This window comes from Sabethes cyaneus, chromosome 2 (genome assembly GCF_943734655.1).
Source record: "Sabethes cyaneus chromosome 2, idSabCyanKW18_F2, whole genome shotgun sequence".
Taxonomy (NCBI): Eukaryota; Metazoa; Arthropoda; class Insecta; order Diptera; family Culicidae; genus Sabethes; species Sabethes cyaneus.
Genome location: NC_071354.1, coordinates 110,912,494 through 110,930,077, shown reverse-complemented (window position 1 = coordinate 110,930,077; position 17,584 = coordinate 110,912,494). Strand labels below are relative to the sequence as shown.

Sequence of the window (17,584 nt, the reverse complement as noted above, 5' to 3'; positions counted from 1 at the left end):
ACTTGATTGTCCATTTTTGAACCATCTGTATAGAAAACTGTCGAGCCTGGACGAATATCGGGACCACCATCTTCCCAGGAATCACGTCTAGGCTCAAATACACGAAATATTCGGTTGAAGTTGTATTTTTTCTCCATCCAATCTTCATTACTGGTTACAAGAGGATTTATACTAATAGTTTTTAGAATACTGAGATGACCTGTTAAGTCCCCTTCAAAAAGGTTCTTTGATCTTTTGATCCTCAGAGCACTTTTTTCAGCTTCTAATTGTATAAACTGATGCAATGGAAGTATATAGAGTAAAGCATCCAATGCCTTCGAAGGTGTACTTCTCATTGCACCTGTTATTGAGAGAGTGGCTAGCTTTTGAAGTTTTTCCAGCTTTGTTTGGGTAGTTTTCTCTTTCGTTTTTGGCCACCAGACCAACGAAGCATAGGTAATCCTGGGTCTGACAATGGCCGAATAGATCTAATGGATCATCTTCGGTTTCAGTCCCCATTGCTTACCAAACGTTCTTTTACATATCCATAGAGCATTTGTTGCTTTGTTTACTGCTTGCTCTAGATGTGTGTTCCAATTGAGTTTTCTGTCAAGAAATACTCCAAGATATAGATGAGCTTCCAAGGCTTGCTGATATCTCCCTTGTTGATAACATTTCGCTAATCCAGTCGATAATGGATATATCGAAACCACGTTTCGTCATAGCCGTAATCATTGAATTATGAGATGAATTATCAAATGCGCCTTCTATGTCAAGGAAGGCACCTAGTGAAATTTCTTTCGCTTCAAAAGACTTTTCTAGTTTTTTTACAACAGTTTGTACTGCTGTTATTGAAGATTTGCCTTCTTGATATGCGAATTGATATTCGCTCAAAGGATCTTTGGCTAAATATGATGATTTTATATGCTCATCAATTATTTTTTCCATTGTTTTTAACACAACGGACGATAAGCTTATCGGCCTGAAGGATTTTGGTGAAGTCTTATCCTTCTTATTAGCCTTCGGAATGAACGTGACCCGTACTTGTCGCCATACTGCTGGTATATGACCTAGTATCAGGCTTGATTGAAAAAGGTTTGTTAGAATAGGTGTTAAAAACGCCTTGCCCTTCTGTAGTAGTACAGGAAAAAATCCATCCCTACCCGGTGATTTGAAGGGTTCAAAAGTGTCAATCGCCCATTCAACCTTGCTTCTTGTAAAAATTTTTTTGGCCAAAGTACAAGCATCATTCCTATTTCTATCTAACCCAGTCATTTCACTCGCTATTTCGAGAATGTCTGTCCTGGTTTCAAGATTTACAGTTCTCAATGCCGGTGCACTTTGGTCTCCGCATGTATTAATGATTGAACAGGGAAAATGTGTTCTCATCATTAACTCTAATGTTTCCTTAGTTGAGTTAGTAAAAGAGCCATCCTCTTTTTTCAAAGTACCTAACCCATTAGAATAATCTTTAGCGAGGATTTTCTGCAATCTAGCAGTTGCTGGAGTATTTTCAATGTTTTCACATGTGTGCCTCCAGTGAATCCTCTTTGATCTTCGTATTTCCCTATTATAGGCATTGAGAGTTTGTTTATACTCCTCCCACTGTTGTGTTCTTTTTGCCCGGTTAAATAATTTCCGAGTTTTCTTTCTAAATTTCTCCAAAGTTTTGTTCCACCAAGGTACATCTCTATTCGTAGAGCGTTCCTTTGCAGGACAGCTTTCGTGATAAGCTTGTTGGATCAGGTTTGAAAGTTGTTTTGAGTTGTCCTCAAGTTCTTTACATGCCCTTGAGCAGCCTTTCAAGTTCTTGACTCCAACCTTCAGTTTCAAATTATACTGATCCCAGTTTGTTTTCCTGGGATCTCTTATAATTTCCTTAAGTTGCTGATTAGCTTCGTAATCAAACATGATTTGCTTGTGATCGGACAAAGATTCTTCATCCGATACGTGCCAATTTTTTATTTTATCAGTCATCGTTGGACTGCATAGTGTTAAGTCAAGTACTTCTTGCCTTATTGCGTTTACAAAAGTTGGCTCTTCCCCTTTATTGCATATATCTATATCATTTGATGATATATAGTCTAAAAGGAGTTCACCTCTGTTATTGGTATCTGTGCTGGCCCAAACATTGTGATGGGCGTTTGCATCACATCCAATTACAAGTGCTTTGTTTTGTTTCTTGCAGTAAGAAACCAAATTTACCACTTCTGGTGGAGGTACTTCACCCAAATCTCCTGGAAAATATGCAGATGCTACGCAAATTTCAGTCGTGCCATGGGTCGTTGGAGCCTCCATCATTATTGCTGTGAGATCTTTTGTAATCAATTCTGTAATTGGAAAACTTTTTATGTTTTCACTTACTAAAATGGCAGCTCTTGGCGTGAGCTCACCTTCGGCGTAAATCAATTTACACGACTTTGTAGGAATTCCTTGCATCCTACCTTTATAGGTCCAGGGCTCCTGGATCAATGCTACATCCAGGTTGCTTTCTGTGAATCTTCTACAAAGTACAGCAGTTGCTCCCTTCGCATGGTGAAGATTCACCTGGACAAATTTAACATTTTTTCTTTGTAATTTTATATGATTTGTGGTACGACCGGGCTGTTTTGGGTTTAGTCCTGCACCGTTGACACAACTGGGTCCTGGGATTTGACTGATTATATCAGCATCGCCAGTTTCCTCTTGGGTCTTATCGATGTCAGGGTCCCTCCTGAGTGCTGATCCCCCACTTGATTTGTTATTTATATTTATATTAAAAGTTTTATTAATTGTTTCCATCTCAATGGTCTTAATTTGCTGGGAGAAAGAATCAGCTGTCCGTTACCAGCTTAGAACAGAGGGAGCAAATTACTGCACGGGGTGCCCTGGTACCATGCAGGCTCCGTTCGACCTTGGGAGACTTAATTAGACCCCCCCCCCCCCAAGCATTCATCCTTAGGCACGGGTCGCGTTACACCGAGTATTGGGGTCCTCCTCCGCAATTTACTCAGAATGCAGCATGCTCCAATGTTGCTTGCTACATTGGGAGCAAACGTTTTTTTACAAGATTTGCCGCGGAAGAGACTCGGTGCAGATCTAGATGGATCCATCACGTGTTTGTCATGGAGCCATCCAGCGCTGCACACCAAAAGACAAATCTCAACACTCCTCCTTTATCCTGGCTTGTGACAGACAGTTTGGGTCCCGATCCAATTTCCCCATCACTTGTTCACTCTTTTTATGGAGTCACACGTGCTAGTTCATCAGCGTGGTCTCTCACTGGCGGAGTTAAAGGCCAACGACACGCGACGTTCCCAAGCGGTCACCCATCTAAGTACTAATCGCGCCCGATGTTGCTTAACTTCGGTGATCGGACGAGAACCGGTGTTTTCAACATGGTATGATCGTTGACAAAGTAACTTCCCGAATCAAAAGTAACCCCGTATGGCGGTACTAACGATATCTCTTATTAGTCGGTAAACACCTTCTTCAGTCACGATCTTGGCCAGCCGGTTTCACCAATTCTTCATCTAACCAATGTCGCTGGTGAATGCTTTCTTCATTTTCAGCTTCCGTTTGATTATCGAGCACTACTTCTCAGCCACGTAGCCAGGGGGGGGGGGGGCCTGGGGGCTTTGGCCCCCATTTTTTTTTAATTTCAATGCAGAATAACAACACACCAAGCTAAAACTGTAGAACAAGTATATTTTAGATGAGTGCACCTTTGAATAACAATATAACCGACATCGTTTTGTATCTCTCATAGTCTTTGAAAATTCTCAACTATGTAGCTGTCTGGTACTCGGAGCATTCGGTATGGATAAAGGCGACAAAATAAGGACATGGAATGGAGACTTGGTATCTGGAACTGCAAATCGCTAAATTTCGTTGGTGGCGACAGGGTACTGCTCGATTAGTTAGAACCCCGGAGCGATCAACGAGCTAGGAACGGGCTTCGTAGTGTTGAGAAAAATGCAGGATCGCGTATTGAACTGGAAAGCGAGCAACGATAGGTGGTCGATAGGTGGAAGCAGTATTTCGATGAGCACCTCAACGGCGATATAGCAATAGGAGACGCAACGGAAGTTAACCTTGGAGTACAAACGACAACTGCGTGCCGGCTCCCGATCTCGATCCGGTGAAAAATTCGTCAGCTGAAGAATAGGACAGGATATTGTGCGGCGTATGCTCCTTGATCGAAGCGTCTTCGGAAGGAAAAGTAGGCTCCATGCGAGAGTACCATGCAGTCTTTGCAAATCCGGTAAAACATTCTTCTCAACAGCAAACTAATTAGCAGAAATCATATTGTACGCAAACTTTTGAAAACCATTAGAAAGTTACTTGTATTACATGAATACTTAGTTAAATATTAGTTAATTAATTCGAAAGAAAATTCTGTAACATAAGCATTAAATATATTGCTTAAACAAATGGTTTTCTGCATAATAACTTGACCGAGAGGCGAGTGAACCCCGTAGATTTAAAACTTCTCTAATAAAAAATGGCTTGACCACCCAATGAAAACCCTGGCTACGTCACTGCTTCTCTAATTTGGTGAATTGAGCTCCTTTGGGACGGACTGGACATGGATACCTTTGTCATTTTACCTTTGTAGCAGGTCATTGGGTCCGATATTGATTTTTCTCTATCGACAGACTTCGCAGCCAGTTTTTAGAGTACAAAACAAGTCATCGACTGTGGTCATATCAGTTACTTTGCTGCAGTTACAATCCATGGTGCGCCCCATCCGAATCCGGAGGGACACTAAGAATCTGGAACTGGTTTCCATAGAAGGATATTTCAGCATCAGTAAAATATGTTTTGTCGCATATCAAAAATCATCAGCACTTCATAATATAGCGATTGTTGACCATTTCATGTCTCATTTTATGTCCTGGACAAATTCGTTCGAAATCCGTACCATCATAAAACAAAATCTCCCTGCGGTCCGGAAACAATATTTTGAGACCAGGACATAAACTTTTTTTCAAATTTGTATAAGCCTAATTATGTTATAAACGTCATAATGTGTTATAAAACTCATATAACCTTGTTATGGCCTCCTGATCGGGTATGCTGCGAATTTTACTGGGAAATAAGGATTTTGAAAAATAAGGAACGCATAATTAAAAATATTGTCAAGTTAATTATAGATGGTCCTGAGAAATTAAATAATAATTATTGCGGTAGTAGAAAGGCTGGGTCACACCGCCAGGTGGATTAATTCGGGTTTTTTTTTTAAACTAACAATAAACCAAAATAACCACATTATTTTTAAATGAATGCGGGACGTCTTAAATGATAATAGTAATGAATATTAGTTCAATAATCGTCATCGTCATCGTCGTCTTCAGCATAGAACCGGGGTGGCTCGTGCTGTTTCAAGTAGTCGGCTCCATTCAACTCAATCTTGCAGTACTGCATCGAAAGTTTTAGTTGCAATGAGGCTTAATAAATTTAGAAATGTTTCATCTGATGGTCATTCTAGTCTAGAGATGGAAAATCAGTGGTTTTGATCAAATCTGTGAGTTATCGTCGCACAGATCACGATCCGTACAGTACATGACAAACAGTGAATCTTTAGCATTGATCACAAGATTTTGTTCTCTAAACAGTCTCAACAGTCGATCACAGTGTTACATCTTACCTAGCTGCGAGAAAAAGATTTGTCGCACATTCATGACCACCCTGAGAAAGTACGTCACGTCACGGCTACCCCCTTCCCTTAATACAAAACAAAAATAAATATACATTCCAACCTTTTTATTTCAAGCTATCAATATAATTCACTTCAATCAATTCATCAAATAACAAAAATGAAAAGGAAAATTTTCGAGCTTATAAGTCAACGATTCACGGATGCGATTGGATACGCCTCAGAAGTCGCTGATGTGTCGTCGATTAATATTGCGAGCATATCCACGACCTTTGCATCCATCCATTCAAATTCGTCTGATCTAGTTGAAAGACCCAGGCCTTCCAGCTGACGTCTTGCAGCTTTTCTGGTGGATTTTATCATTTTGTGTATTTTTTGCAACCATTTAATATTACCTTAGATGCGAAATATAATCCGCAACTGGCACAAACTCTATCCTTCAGGGAGCTGTTGAGTGAGAGGCAGTATAGGTTATACGCCACTAATACCGAATAGTTGTGGTGGCCATCAAATTATCTGTTCCATAAGTAAACTCAATGGCTTCCCGATCAGGAGGCCATAACAAGATTATAACTGTTTTATAACACATTTTGATATTTTTAACATATTATGTTACGAATCGAAAATAAACTAATTAAGAGGCAAATTCAAGTTTGTAACAGATTCAGATACAAGTAGCACATTGAGTTCAGTTCAAATTAATGGACAAAGTAGTCATATTCCCTTCAAAAAAACCACGTTGAGTTATGAATGAGCTATATAGATTCCACCACTGTGAATGACACATTTCGCTTTAATAACAAAATATGTTACTTGCAAAACTTATTTTAATTACCATCATCATTTTAAAAGTATATTAACTACGTCACTTCACAGTTACTAATACTTGCTAATATATCTTTATTAGCTGTGTTATTTTTGGAATATCTTGAAATGTTGACAATTAACCTTTAACACAATGTGTTACAATTAAGATAAAATCATTACATGGTTTGTTATGAATCAGGTATTAATTAGAGGCAGTTCAGTTATAATTCTTGATATTTTGACCACTTATTTATACCAACGGTTGTTATAATATGATCAAATATATCAAATTAATAACAACTATTGTTAGAAAATTTGATAACAACATAACAAGATCTGTTATAATTTTGTTAGGTCCTCCTGATCGAGTTTAGATAACACCCCATTTCGCTCGCAGCAGTTGACCTTCGAAATAACTTCAATGTATATTGAAACACGAAATCTTTATTCTTGCTATCAACCAATTTTGGGAACGTATTTTTTATTTGGATGCGTATTCAATGCATTTTTACAAATTAATGTTTTGAACCATGAAATGACTTAACCGTCAAGTGAATATTTGCTGGAATAAAGTTGCAGTAAAAGTATATGTATGAAAATGTTACAAAAGCAGTAAAGCATCAGTATTTGATTAACGTTCATAATTTTTGGCTCATTTCACTTCTAATTGGACTACTCAAAAGTGCAAAAAGGTAAATTTTTTGGCGCATGAAATACCAAAGAAATGGAGCAGACAAAAGAGGATTTAAAGTGAAGACGCACATTTATTTGGATTTTCGCATGTTTGTGGAGCCCAGTTAGAAATAAAATTAGCAATCTAACATTAAATTCACTTTGAGGAATAATTAAATGTTTCAATTCGGTAATAACCTTATGCTAACAGAGTTAGTTGTTGGAGAGTAACAGCTCCTGAAAATCGGCAGTCTAATTCTTACCAATCGATTAATGAATGAAATAAAAATAAAGCTCTGATGGCTATTAACACCGAATACTGATATGTACGATGACGATGAATGAAAAAATTGGAAATACACTCAAGTCGTTTTTACACGGTTTATTTTTACGATTTTTGAATTACCGCGGTTTTTTTATGACGGTTTTTGAATTAACACGTTTTTTATGACGATTTTTGAATTAACGCGGTTTTTTTAACACGGCGCGTATCCCCCGTGTAAAAAAAACTTGAGTGTATGTTCAAAGGTGTCAAAAAATGATTTGCTTAAAAATTTGAAACATACAAATTGCAAACAAATAAAGGGGTGAATGCACAAAGGCACAAAGGTAAATAAATTTTGGTGGCATTTAACATAACCAGCGCACATTTCATAACCAGAATATAGTTCTTGGTGCAAATGATTGTGTTCTCAGAAAGTTTTGAATGTATATAGCATATATCATTAACCCTCAATTGATCAACCAAAAAATCAACGCAATCTGATAAACCGGGTACAGGTGTACCCACTCAGTAATTCCATGATACAAAGTGCTCCGATTTTGCTCAAATTTTGCACGTTTGTTCGTTTTTTGAAAATTTATGACCTATATTTTTTATTTGGCGCTTAGGGATCCCCCTTCCGATTTAGGGTGGTTCCAAAAATCATCGCCCTTACCATGAGACCTTTTTACCTTTGTTATACTATAACAAAGGTTTAAAAATTGGTCGAAAAATACGAAATTGATCTGAGGCCCGGAGGGCCAAGTCACATAGACCAATCGATAGGGTTCGTCGATGTCTGTGTGTGTGTGTGTGTGTGTGTGTGTGTGTGTGTGTGTGTGTGTGTGTGTGTGTGTGTGTGTGTGTGTGTGTGTGTGTGTGTATGTGTGCGTGTGTGTGTGTGTGTGTGTGTGTGTGTGTGTGTGTGTATGTGTGTGTGTATGTGTGTGTGTTTGTGTGTGTGTGTGTGTGTGTGTATGTGTGTGTGTGTGTGTGTGTGTGTGTGTGTGTGTGTGTGTGTGTGTGTGTGTGTGTGTGTGTGTGTGTGTGTGTGTGTGTGTGTGTGTGTGTGTGTGTGTGTGTGTGTGTGTGTGTGTGTGTGTGTGTGTGTGTGTGTGTGTGTGTGTGTGTGTGTGTGTGTGTGTGTGTGTGTGTGTATGTAATGATTTTTTCTATCGCCTGTTTCTCAGAGATGGCTAAACCGAATCGTTCGCTATTACTTTTGTTTGAAAGGTATTATTGTTAAGTATATCACTATTGAGTTGCTTCGTGACACGACGTTTCGTTTAAAAGTTATAAGCAAAAATGTGAAAACTACGTGACACGGGTTTCTCTAGAACAACATGACCGATTTCAGCAATCTTAGTATCAAATGAAAGCTCTTATTAAAGCTAAGTTATTCAGGAGTTTGTAATTGAAAACAAACAAGTAGTTTAAAAGTTATACTTAAAAAACCTGTTTCGACAAAGTAATAATTATCGCCTGTTTCTTAGAGATGGCCAAACCGATTTATGCGCTATTAGTCTCATTTGAAAGATAATATATCCTAATGGATCACTATTGAATGATTTTTTGATTGGACGTTTAATTTGAAAGTTATGAGCAACCGTATACACCACACCAAAATTAACAAAAATTTATAATGATTTTAACCAAGATAATTTACCTAATTTCAATTATTTTAATATCAAACGAGAGGTTTTGACACTAAGAATATATATGCAAAATTTCATAAGAATTGGTTGTAGCGGTCAAAAGATATTAACCCTCGAACGCTCGCGCCAGCCAACTTTTGTAACAGTTACTCGCGCGCACAATAGCCTCAAACCAAAGAAAACGTGCGTACTAGAGTTTTGACTGGGAAAACTTGGTTTTAGGTTTATCGAACCTTTAGAATAGTTTCTTGAAATTAAAAGCTCTATCGTCTGGTCGAATCTAAATTTTGATTAATCCCCCTAAAAGTGAATAAAAAAAAATATTTTTCTTCAGTGTCAATATAACACATTGATGTGTTCTGCAAAGTTATAGAGCATATTATTACAAGAAATTTTGCTAAAGACAGTAACCTTCCATCTCTGCAGCTAAGATAGAAAAATCTTATTTATTGTATATGAATTTGTAAAATCAGGTTTTATAATTTTGCTCTTTTTGTAATTGTAGTATGACTTTTTCATGTATTACAAAATTGTACAAATGATAAAAATACACAACTTTACTGAATATAGTATACCTCTATATTTGCTTGTTTAGGAACTGTAGAACTTTGATTATAAAAAAATACCCTAATTTTGACTACGAATTACTCGACTACCAGCAGACGGATGCATTTTAAACATTTTACATTTGCTGATAGTTTTGCTGCATACATTTTCCCAACAATTTAAATTATTAATGCATTGAATAATTATGACGTTTTGCTCACAATAAGTTTGTTGAAGAATATACGTTAGTTAAACAACGATTTGTAACTTTACAACAATATGGCGTTGAAAAACCTACACGTGTTGTATAAAATACAACAGCGTGAGTAACCGAAGGTTAATACAAATTGATGAAAATTATTCAAGAAAACTCTACTGATGTGATTCAAATAGAATAGCATTACAGGAAACTATGCATAGTTCAAAAACCTATAAACAAGACCTTTACTAGACAATGTATATGTTAAAGAATAAGATTTCCTCTTACAACTTACTTTTATTTGCACTTACTCAGATTAATAACAACTTACTCCTTACTCAGCAATTTCATGAAAAAAGGATCTATCAATATTTAAAAGTGTTCCTATTTTGTTTAAAATTTTGTAAACTTATTCAATTTTCAAAATTTTTATGTAAACCAACACACTACGTAACGATGACCAATAGATGAATTATGTTCCAAAGCCGTGTCGATTTCTATCTCAAATAGCAAGTAAGACCGTATAACAAAGGTTCCTTTCACCACTAGGTGGATTAAATCGGGTTTTTTACGCGAATTTCGGAATTTACGCGGTTTTTTTACGCGAATTTCGAAATTTATTCGTTTTTTACGCGAATTTCGGGATTTACGCGGATGTGCTCAAAACGTCTATTTTTCGCGTAGTATTGAAATCCACAAGGTTTTTTTACGCGAAATTTTGGTTTTTATACGCGAATTTTGGAATTTACGCGGCTTTTTTTACGCGAATTTCGGAATTTACGTGGTTTTTTTACGCGAAATTCGTAATTTACGCGGTTTTGATTTACGCGGGACGAATCCTTCGCGTAAAAAGTGACTTAAGTGTATATGCTGAAAATAAAAAGTTGTGATTCAAAAAATTTAACTATTTGTTTTAAAATCGTTCAGTACGTTAATTTTATAGAAGCCTTAAATATTGTATCTTAAAATGAAAACTAAATTATAATTTCCCGAATAAATTTTCCATTTGAAATTTTTTTCATATGACGTCATACCCTCCCTCCCCCCTACGTCACAAATCGTCACAATTAGGTCAACACCCCCCCCCCCCCTCCCCCTATAAGCGTGACGAACTTTATAGATGGCCCCTAAGACTTCAGTCTTTTAAAGTGTCACTAATGAAAACAAATCGTACAAAATTACTAGAAACATTTTCTGCCTATTTTTCATATAAAATTTCTAAAATCTTTTGATTGGAAAAAGCATCTACTGATGCGCAAAATTGGTTTGAAATTTGTATAAATTTATGCTTGATAAATAAAACGAAGAAAGAACTCAAAAACCCGAATTAATCCACCTAGCGGCGTGATCTAGCCTTTCTACTGCCACAATAATCATTATTTAATTTCGCAGGAACATCTATAATTAACTTGTCTATATTTTTACATATCCGTTCCGTATTCCTCAAAATCCTTATTTGCCAGTAAAATTCACAACGTATTGCGTAGAATAATTATATTTTCTTTCCTTGGGTGCGTAAATACTTGTAAGCGTCATTTATGTTACTTGATGAACACCTTGTTTAGTTTTTTATAATCGGTTGGCCTTAACTTTCGGGCTTCAGAGCCACATACGAAACTTGTTTTGAATTGACAATATGAAATATGTGTTCATAGCAGATTTTTTGATATTTTGATATTAATACCATACGTTCAAAAGTTAACATCTTTGAAAAACAAGAGTTCAGAAAAATTATTATTATACTTCGCTTTTGAAGAAAAAGGATATCTACAACAAAATGATTGATCTCAAAATTTTACTATTAGTTTGCTTGGCTTGAATTTTTCAATATATCTGAATTAGAAAAAATAACTGAATAGAGCATTAGATATGAAAAAGAGAAATTGAACTTTTTCTTACCTGGCGCTCCTTCAGATAATTATTTTTGCGTGAAAATCAAAACTTAAGCTTCTTTTGAATGTACTTTCATGAAAAGATAGTCATTAGCTTAATCGCATCGTTTTTACAATGTTAGAGGGTTAGGAAAACAAGATTTCGACCTCATCTTGTTTTCCTAACCCTCTAACAAATAGTGCAAAAGCTGCGCCATAAACATGCTTGAGAATGGGAAATATGATCGATATGATGTCCAGTGCTTGTCATTTTTGATTTATTTATTAAAACATGATACATGACATAAGACATCTGTCCTTTAAAATGTTACTAACGAAAACAAATCTTACAAAATTACTACCGTGCAACGTTTACTTCCTATTTTTCATGTAACATTTCTAAGCTCTAGTATCTATTGATTGTAAAGAGTATCTATTGATGCGCAAAATTTGTTTGAAATTTGTATAAATTTATTTGGAAAAATCAACTCACTAGTATTTTTAATCCAATATACCACTATACCTACATGCTTAAATTAACTTCTGTTCTTTGCTTTTTGCTTTTCTTGTACAATTGTGAATAACAGCAAGTGAAGAAAATGACAATTGAAATCTGAAATCAAAGAAAAGAAAACACTTTTCGATTGAATCCCACTATTTAATATTTATTTGCAACAGATATGTAGTTCGCCTACGACGTGCAGGCTTCATCAGTATCTTATTTCAAAGCATATACGTATCTGTCGCGAATAAATATCAAATAGTGGAATTTAGTCGGAAGAAGTTTTTTTTTCTTTGTTTTGATTTCAGAGTTCAAACTTCAGACAATTGACATGTTTCTCACTTTTCTTGAATTTCATTGCAAATTAAAAAAATGCAAATTGTCATCACATACATGTGTGTGTATACTACATACATACATACATACATACATACATACATACATACATACATACATACATACATACATACATACATACATAGATAGATACATACATACATACATACATACATACATACATACATACATACATACATACATACATACATACATACATACATACATACATACATACATACATACATACATACATACATACATACATACATACATACATACATACATACATACATACATACATTGCACACATTGAATACAATCAACATTTGATTGATATGTTTTGATTTCACACGTTTTAACGGTTTAATATACGGTGCTTAAGTGTTAAAGTTTGAATAACTTTTGAATGAACCGTCCGATTTTAAATAACTCGGTTTCGTTTGATAGATCTCAGCAGTAATTTTCAAATAATCATAAAATGTGTGATGTTTTTCATTAAATTAATGCTTATATGTTACATAAATATGTTTTAAATACTATTTTTTCACATTTCTTTATGTAACTTTCAAACTACAAGTCCAATCGTCATGAAATTTGGAAGTTAAGGGTTTGCAAGACTCCTCTTTCATATGCAATCAATTTTGTTCAAATCGGTTAAGAGACCTATGAGATAATGAAGTCCCATATTTTTCGTATTTTTATACATAACTTTTGAACTAAAAGTCCGATCAGTATGAAATTCAATAGCGACCAATGGGACACCTAGACCTTTCATTTGACACTAAGAACATCAAAATCGGTCCAGCCATCTCCGAGAAAAGTGAGTGAGATTAAAAGCGTCACATACACACACACACACATACACACACACACACACACACACACACACACACACACACATACATACACACACACACAGAAAATGCTCAGTTTTCGAAACTGAGTCGAATGGTATATAACATTCGGCCCGCAGGACCTTCTTTCCATTTCCGGTTTTCCAAGTGATTTCTATACCTTTATACTATATATTTATATAGTAGAAAGGCAAAACATGCCTACACGCATGTTTTCGTCCACCATGGCGAATGTTCCGGTTAACTGTCGGAAGGCCGCTGGCCAGGGGGTAGAATTTTTTGCAAGAAAGCTTATATAATTACCTTCCATGGAAAATTTGTCAAACTCAATTAGCTGCCTTAGTTTTTTTTCATCACCATCCGAAAAAAGTCAATTTTTTTAAATGAATACGTTAGCGGATCGACAAATGAAATGACAAGTTTTAGGTAAACATAACAGCCTTGGGAGCACTGACGGCATGTCGATCGCGGGTTTTGCCAATACACAGGTAGTTTTAAACAAACAGATGCATCATTTGGCAGGTATTTTCTAGCTACTTTCGGTTTCCCCTTAAGTCCGATTAAACTCCAAATTAAAGTAGAGTTTAAAGTTCAATTTTAAATCCTTAAATCCATCCAATGGCCATTTTAAATACAATTTCATGTCACATTTTGTGTCCAATTCAAGTCTATTTCAAGTAAAATTTGAAGTTCAATTTAAAGTCCTAGAGTATTTTCAGGGGTAAAGTACTTTAAACCTATTAATCGATTGCTTCTATTTCGTCGGCCAGCCTAGTTCTAGTGATTTTGATGTTCTTTCAATAAAAAATAGCATATTACTTACATTTTATAGAAAATGGTTATAACACATTAAAACTGTATATCGGCAAAGTGTCTATTTGACGAAAGAAAAGGCAAATGGGCTGAATTTAGAAGCAGGCTGAAAATACCCTCGTGTACCCTGTTTCAAGTCGAATTTCATGTCCCATTACAAGTGCTGTTTCATGTTTAATTTCAAGTCCAAATTTCAGTCCAAATTTAAGTCCAATTTCAAATCCAATTTAAGTGCAAAATCAAGTCAAATTTCAAGATTAATTTTAAATAACATTTTAAATAACAAATCCAATTTTACAATTAATTTCAAGTACGAGTTCAAATCTAATTTAAGTTATATTACCATTGCATGTTCCATTTTAAGTATGCCAAGCCTGCTTAGCCGAGATTCGAATATACGGCAAGTGTCTTGGTACACCGAAGCTAATTGGGTGGTCAAGTATCACTTTTATAACTTGCCATGGTGAGAGGCTTCATTGTTAGATAATGCTGAATTCAGTACGAAGGAAGGATTGTGAGGGGCTTGAGAATAAACCCATGCTACAGTCACTCAACATCGATAGGTCTGATTCTACTAAGATTTGAACCACGACCACTCGCTTGTTAAAGCAGACTCGGTAACCTTGTGGCTACAAGGGCACCCTTTTTATTCTAGGATAAAACCATCGTTAGTCTTTGAGCGTGATTCCTCACTTTGAGAACTGTTCCGCCAATCACATTTTCATAGAATATTTTGCACAAATAATTAGAATTAGGATTAGTTTTGAATAAATACAGTATATCGATATAATCGATTGAAAGGATCGTTGAGCTCTTTTCTATAACGGTTTACTCTCACGAAATATATTTGGTCTAGGTTCAATATTCCATCGATGAAAACGATTGAAGAGGGGGAACAATATTGTTTTATTTCGAGACATCGACTTGGTCAAGGCTCACTCGAAACAAATAGTGTTGAATGAATCGACTTTGACGTTTTTTGGAATTAAGGTAGTCGAATTCGCAAGTTATAAACTTGTCGTCGCAGGCATGGAAGCAAAAACATGGTTACATGTGGTTGGTGCTCGATACGTATACTTATTTCAATCAAGGTTAATCAAAAGAGGTTTTCTGATGTTCAAATTTGTTTTTCACCCCCGCTGAGGGTAAATAAATTTTCAAAGCGGAAACTGTTGAATGTATAAACAACGTCGATGGTTGCTAACCAATCGTTCCGCGTACTTCTGTTCTATAAACTGTGAAAACTAGATCACCTATTTTAACTCACCTTGATTTCAATGACTTGCTAAATAGGATTTTTTTCTATGCGAATCGATGCATAAACAATATTCCGAACGATCCGCATCGGTGAAAAATATTGGAAGTATTGGAGTAATTAGTTCTCATAACTTGATCATTTTTCATTTCTGGACACTACCACGCTATTTTCCCATAACGCCAAAAACATTTTCACTTGCTATCTAGGGGAACTGTGGGTAAGACGAACAGGTTAAGAAGAACAGCTAATATAATACAGAGAACTTCTGAGTTATGAAACCTAGATACAGTTTACTTCTATTCAATATATTTTTATTACCTTTGTTATACTATAACAAAGGTTTAAAAATTGGTCGAAAAACACGAAATTGATCCGAGGCCCGGAGGGCCAAGTAACATATACCAATCGATAGGGTTCGACGATTTGAGCAATGTCTGACTCACTAGTATTTTTAATCCAATATACCACTATACCTACATGCTTAAATTAACTTCTGTTCTTTGCTTTTTGCTTTTCTTGTACAATTGTGAATAACAGCAAGTGAAGAAAATGACAATTGAAATCTGAAATCAAAGAAAAGAAAACACTTTTCGATTGAATCCCACTATTTAATATTTATTTGCAACAGATATGTAGTTCGCCTACGACGTGCAGGCTTCATCAGTATCTTATTTCAAAGCATATACGTATCTGTCGCGAATAAATATCAAATAGTGGAATTTAGTCGGAAGAAGTTTTTTTTTCTTTGTTTTGATTTCAGAGTTCAAACTTCAGACAATTGACATGTTTCTCACTTTTCTTGAATTTCATTGCAAATTAAAAAAATGCAAATTGTCATCACATACATGTGTGTGTATACTACATACATACATACATACATACATACATACATACATACATACATACATACATACATACATACATACATAGATAGATACATACATACATACATACATACATACATACATACATACATACATACATACATACATACATACATACATACATACATACATACATACATACATACATACATACATACATACATACATACATACATACATTGCACACATTGAATACAATCAACATTTGATTGATATGTTTTGATTTCACACGTTTTAACGGTTTAATATACGGTGCTTAAGTGTTAAAGTTTGAATAACTTTTGAATGAACCGTCCGATTTTAAATAACTCGGTTTCGTTTGATAGATCTCAGCAGTAATTTTCAAATAATCATAAAATGTGTGATGTTTTTCATTAAATTAATGCTTATATGTTACATAAATATGTTTTAAATACTATTTTTTCACATTTCTTTATGTAACTTTCAAACTACAAGTCCAATCGTCATGAAATTTGGAAGTTAAGGGTTTGCAAGACTCCTCTTTCATATGCAATCAATTTTGTTCAAATCGGTTAAGAGACCTATGAGATAATGAAGTCCCATATTTTTCGTATTTTTATACATAACTTTTGAACTAAAAGTCCGATCAGTATGAAATTCAATAGCGACCAATGGGACACCTAGACCTTTCATTTGACACTAAGAACATCAAAATCGGTCCAGCCATCTCCGAGAAAAGTGAGTGAGATTAAAAGCGTCACATACACACACACACACACATACACACACACACACACACACACACATACATACACACACACAGAAAATGCTCAGTTTTCGAAACTGAGTCGAATGGTATATAACATTCGGCCCGCAGGACCTTCTTTCCATTTCCGGTTTTCCAAGTGATTTCTATACCTTTATACTATATATTTATATAGTAGAAAGGCAAAACATGCCTACACGCATGTTTTCGTCCACCATGGCGAATGTTCCGGTTAACTGTCGGAAGGCCGCTGGCCAGGGGGTAGAATTTTTTGCAAGAAAGCTTATATAATTACCTTCCATGGAAAATTTATCAAACTCAATTAGCTGCCTTAGTTTTTTTTCATCACCATCCGAAAAAAGTCAATTTTTTTAAATGAATACGTTAGCGGATCGACAAATGAAATGACAAGTTTTAGGTAAACATAACAGCCTTGGGAGCACTGACGGCATGTCGATCGCGGGTTTTGCCAATACACAGGTAGTTTTAAACAAACAGATGCATCATTTGGCAGGTATTTTCTAGCTACTTTCGGTTTCCCCTTAAGTCCGATTAAACTCCAAATTAAAGTAGAGTTT

At 35.5% G+C, this 17,584-nt stretch overlaps 1 protein-coding gene and 1 non-coding gene across 2 annotated transcripts in view; one reads left to right on the top strand and one right to left on the bottom strand.

Moving 5' to 3' along the window:
• Positions 1-17,584, top strand: part of LOC128734502 (visual system homeobox 2-like) — a 235,965-nt gene that overhangs the window by 64,653 nt on the left and 153,728 nt on the right. The gene's annotated exons all lie outside the window — the stretch shown is intronic.
• On the bottom strand, positions 3,255-3,373 carry LOC128739002 (5S ribosomal RNA). The gene has a single exon (XR_008412147.1). It is a non-coding gene; the product is annotated as a 5S ribosomal RNA (ribosomal RNA).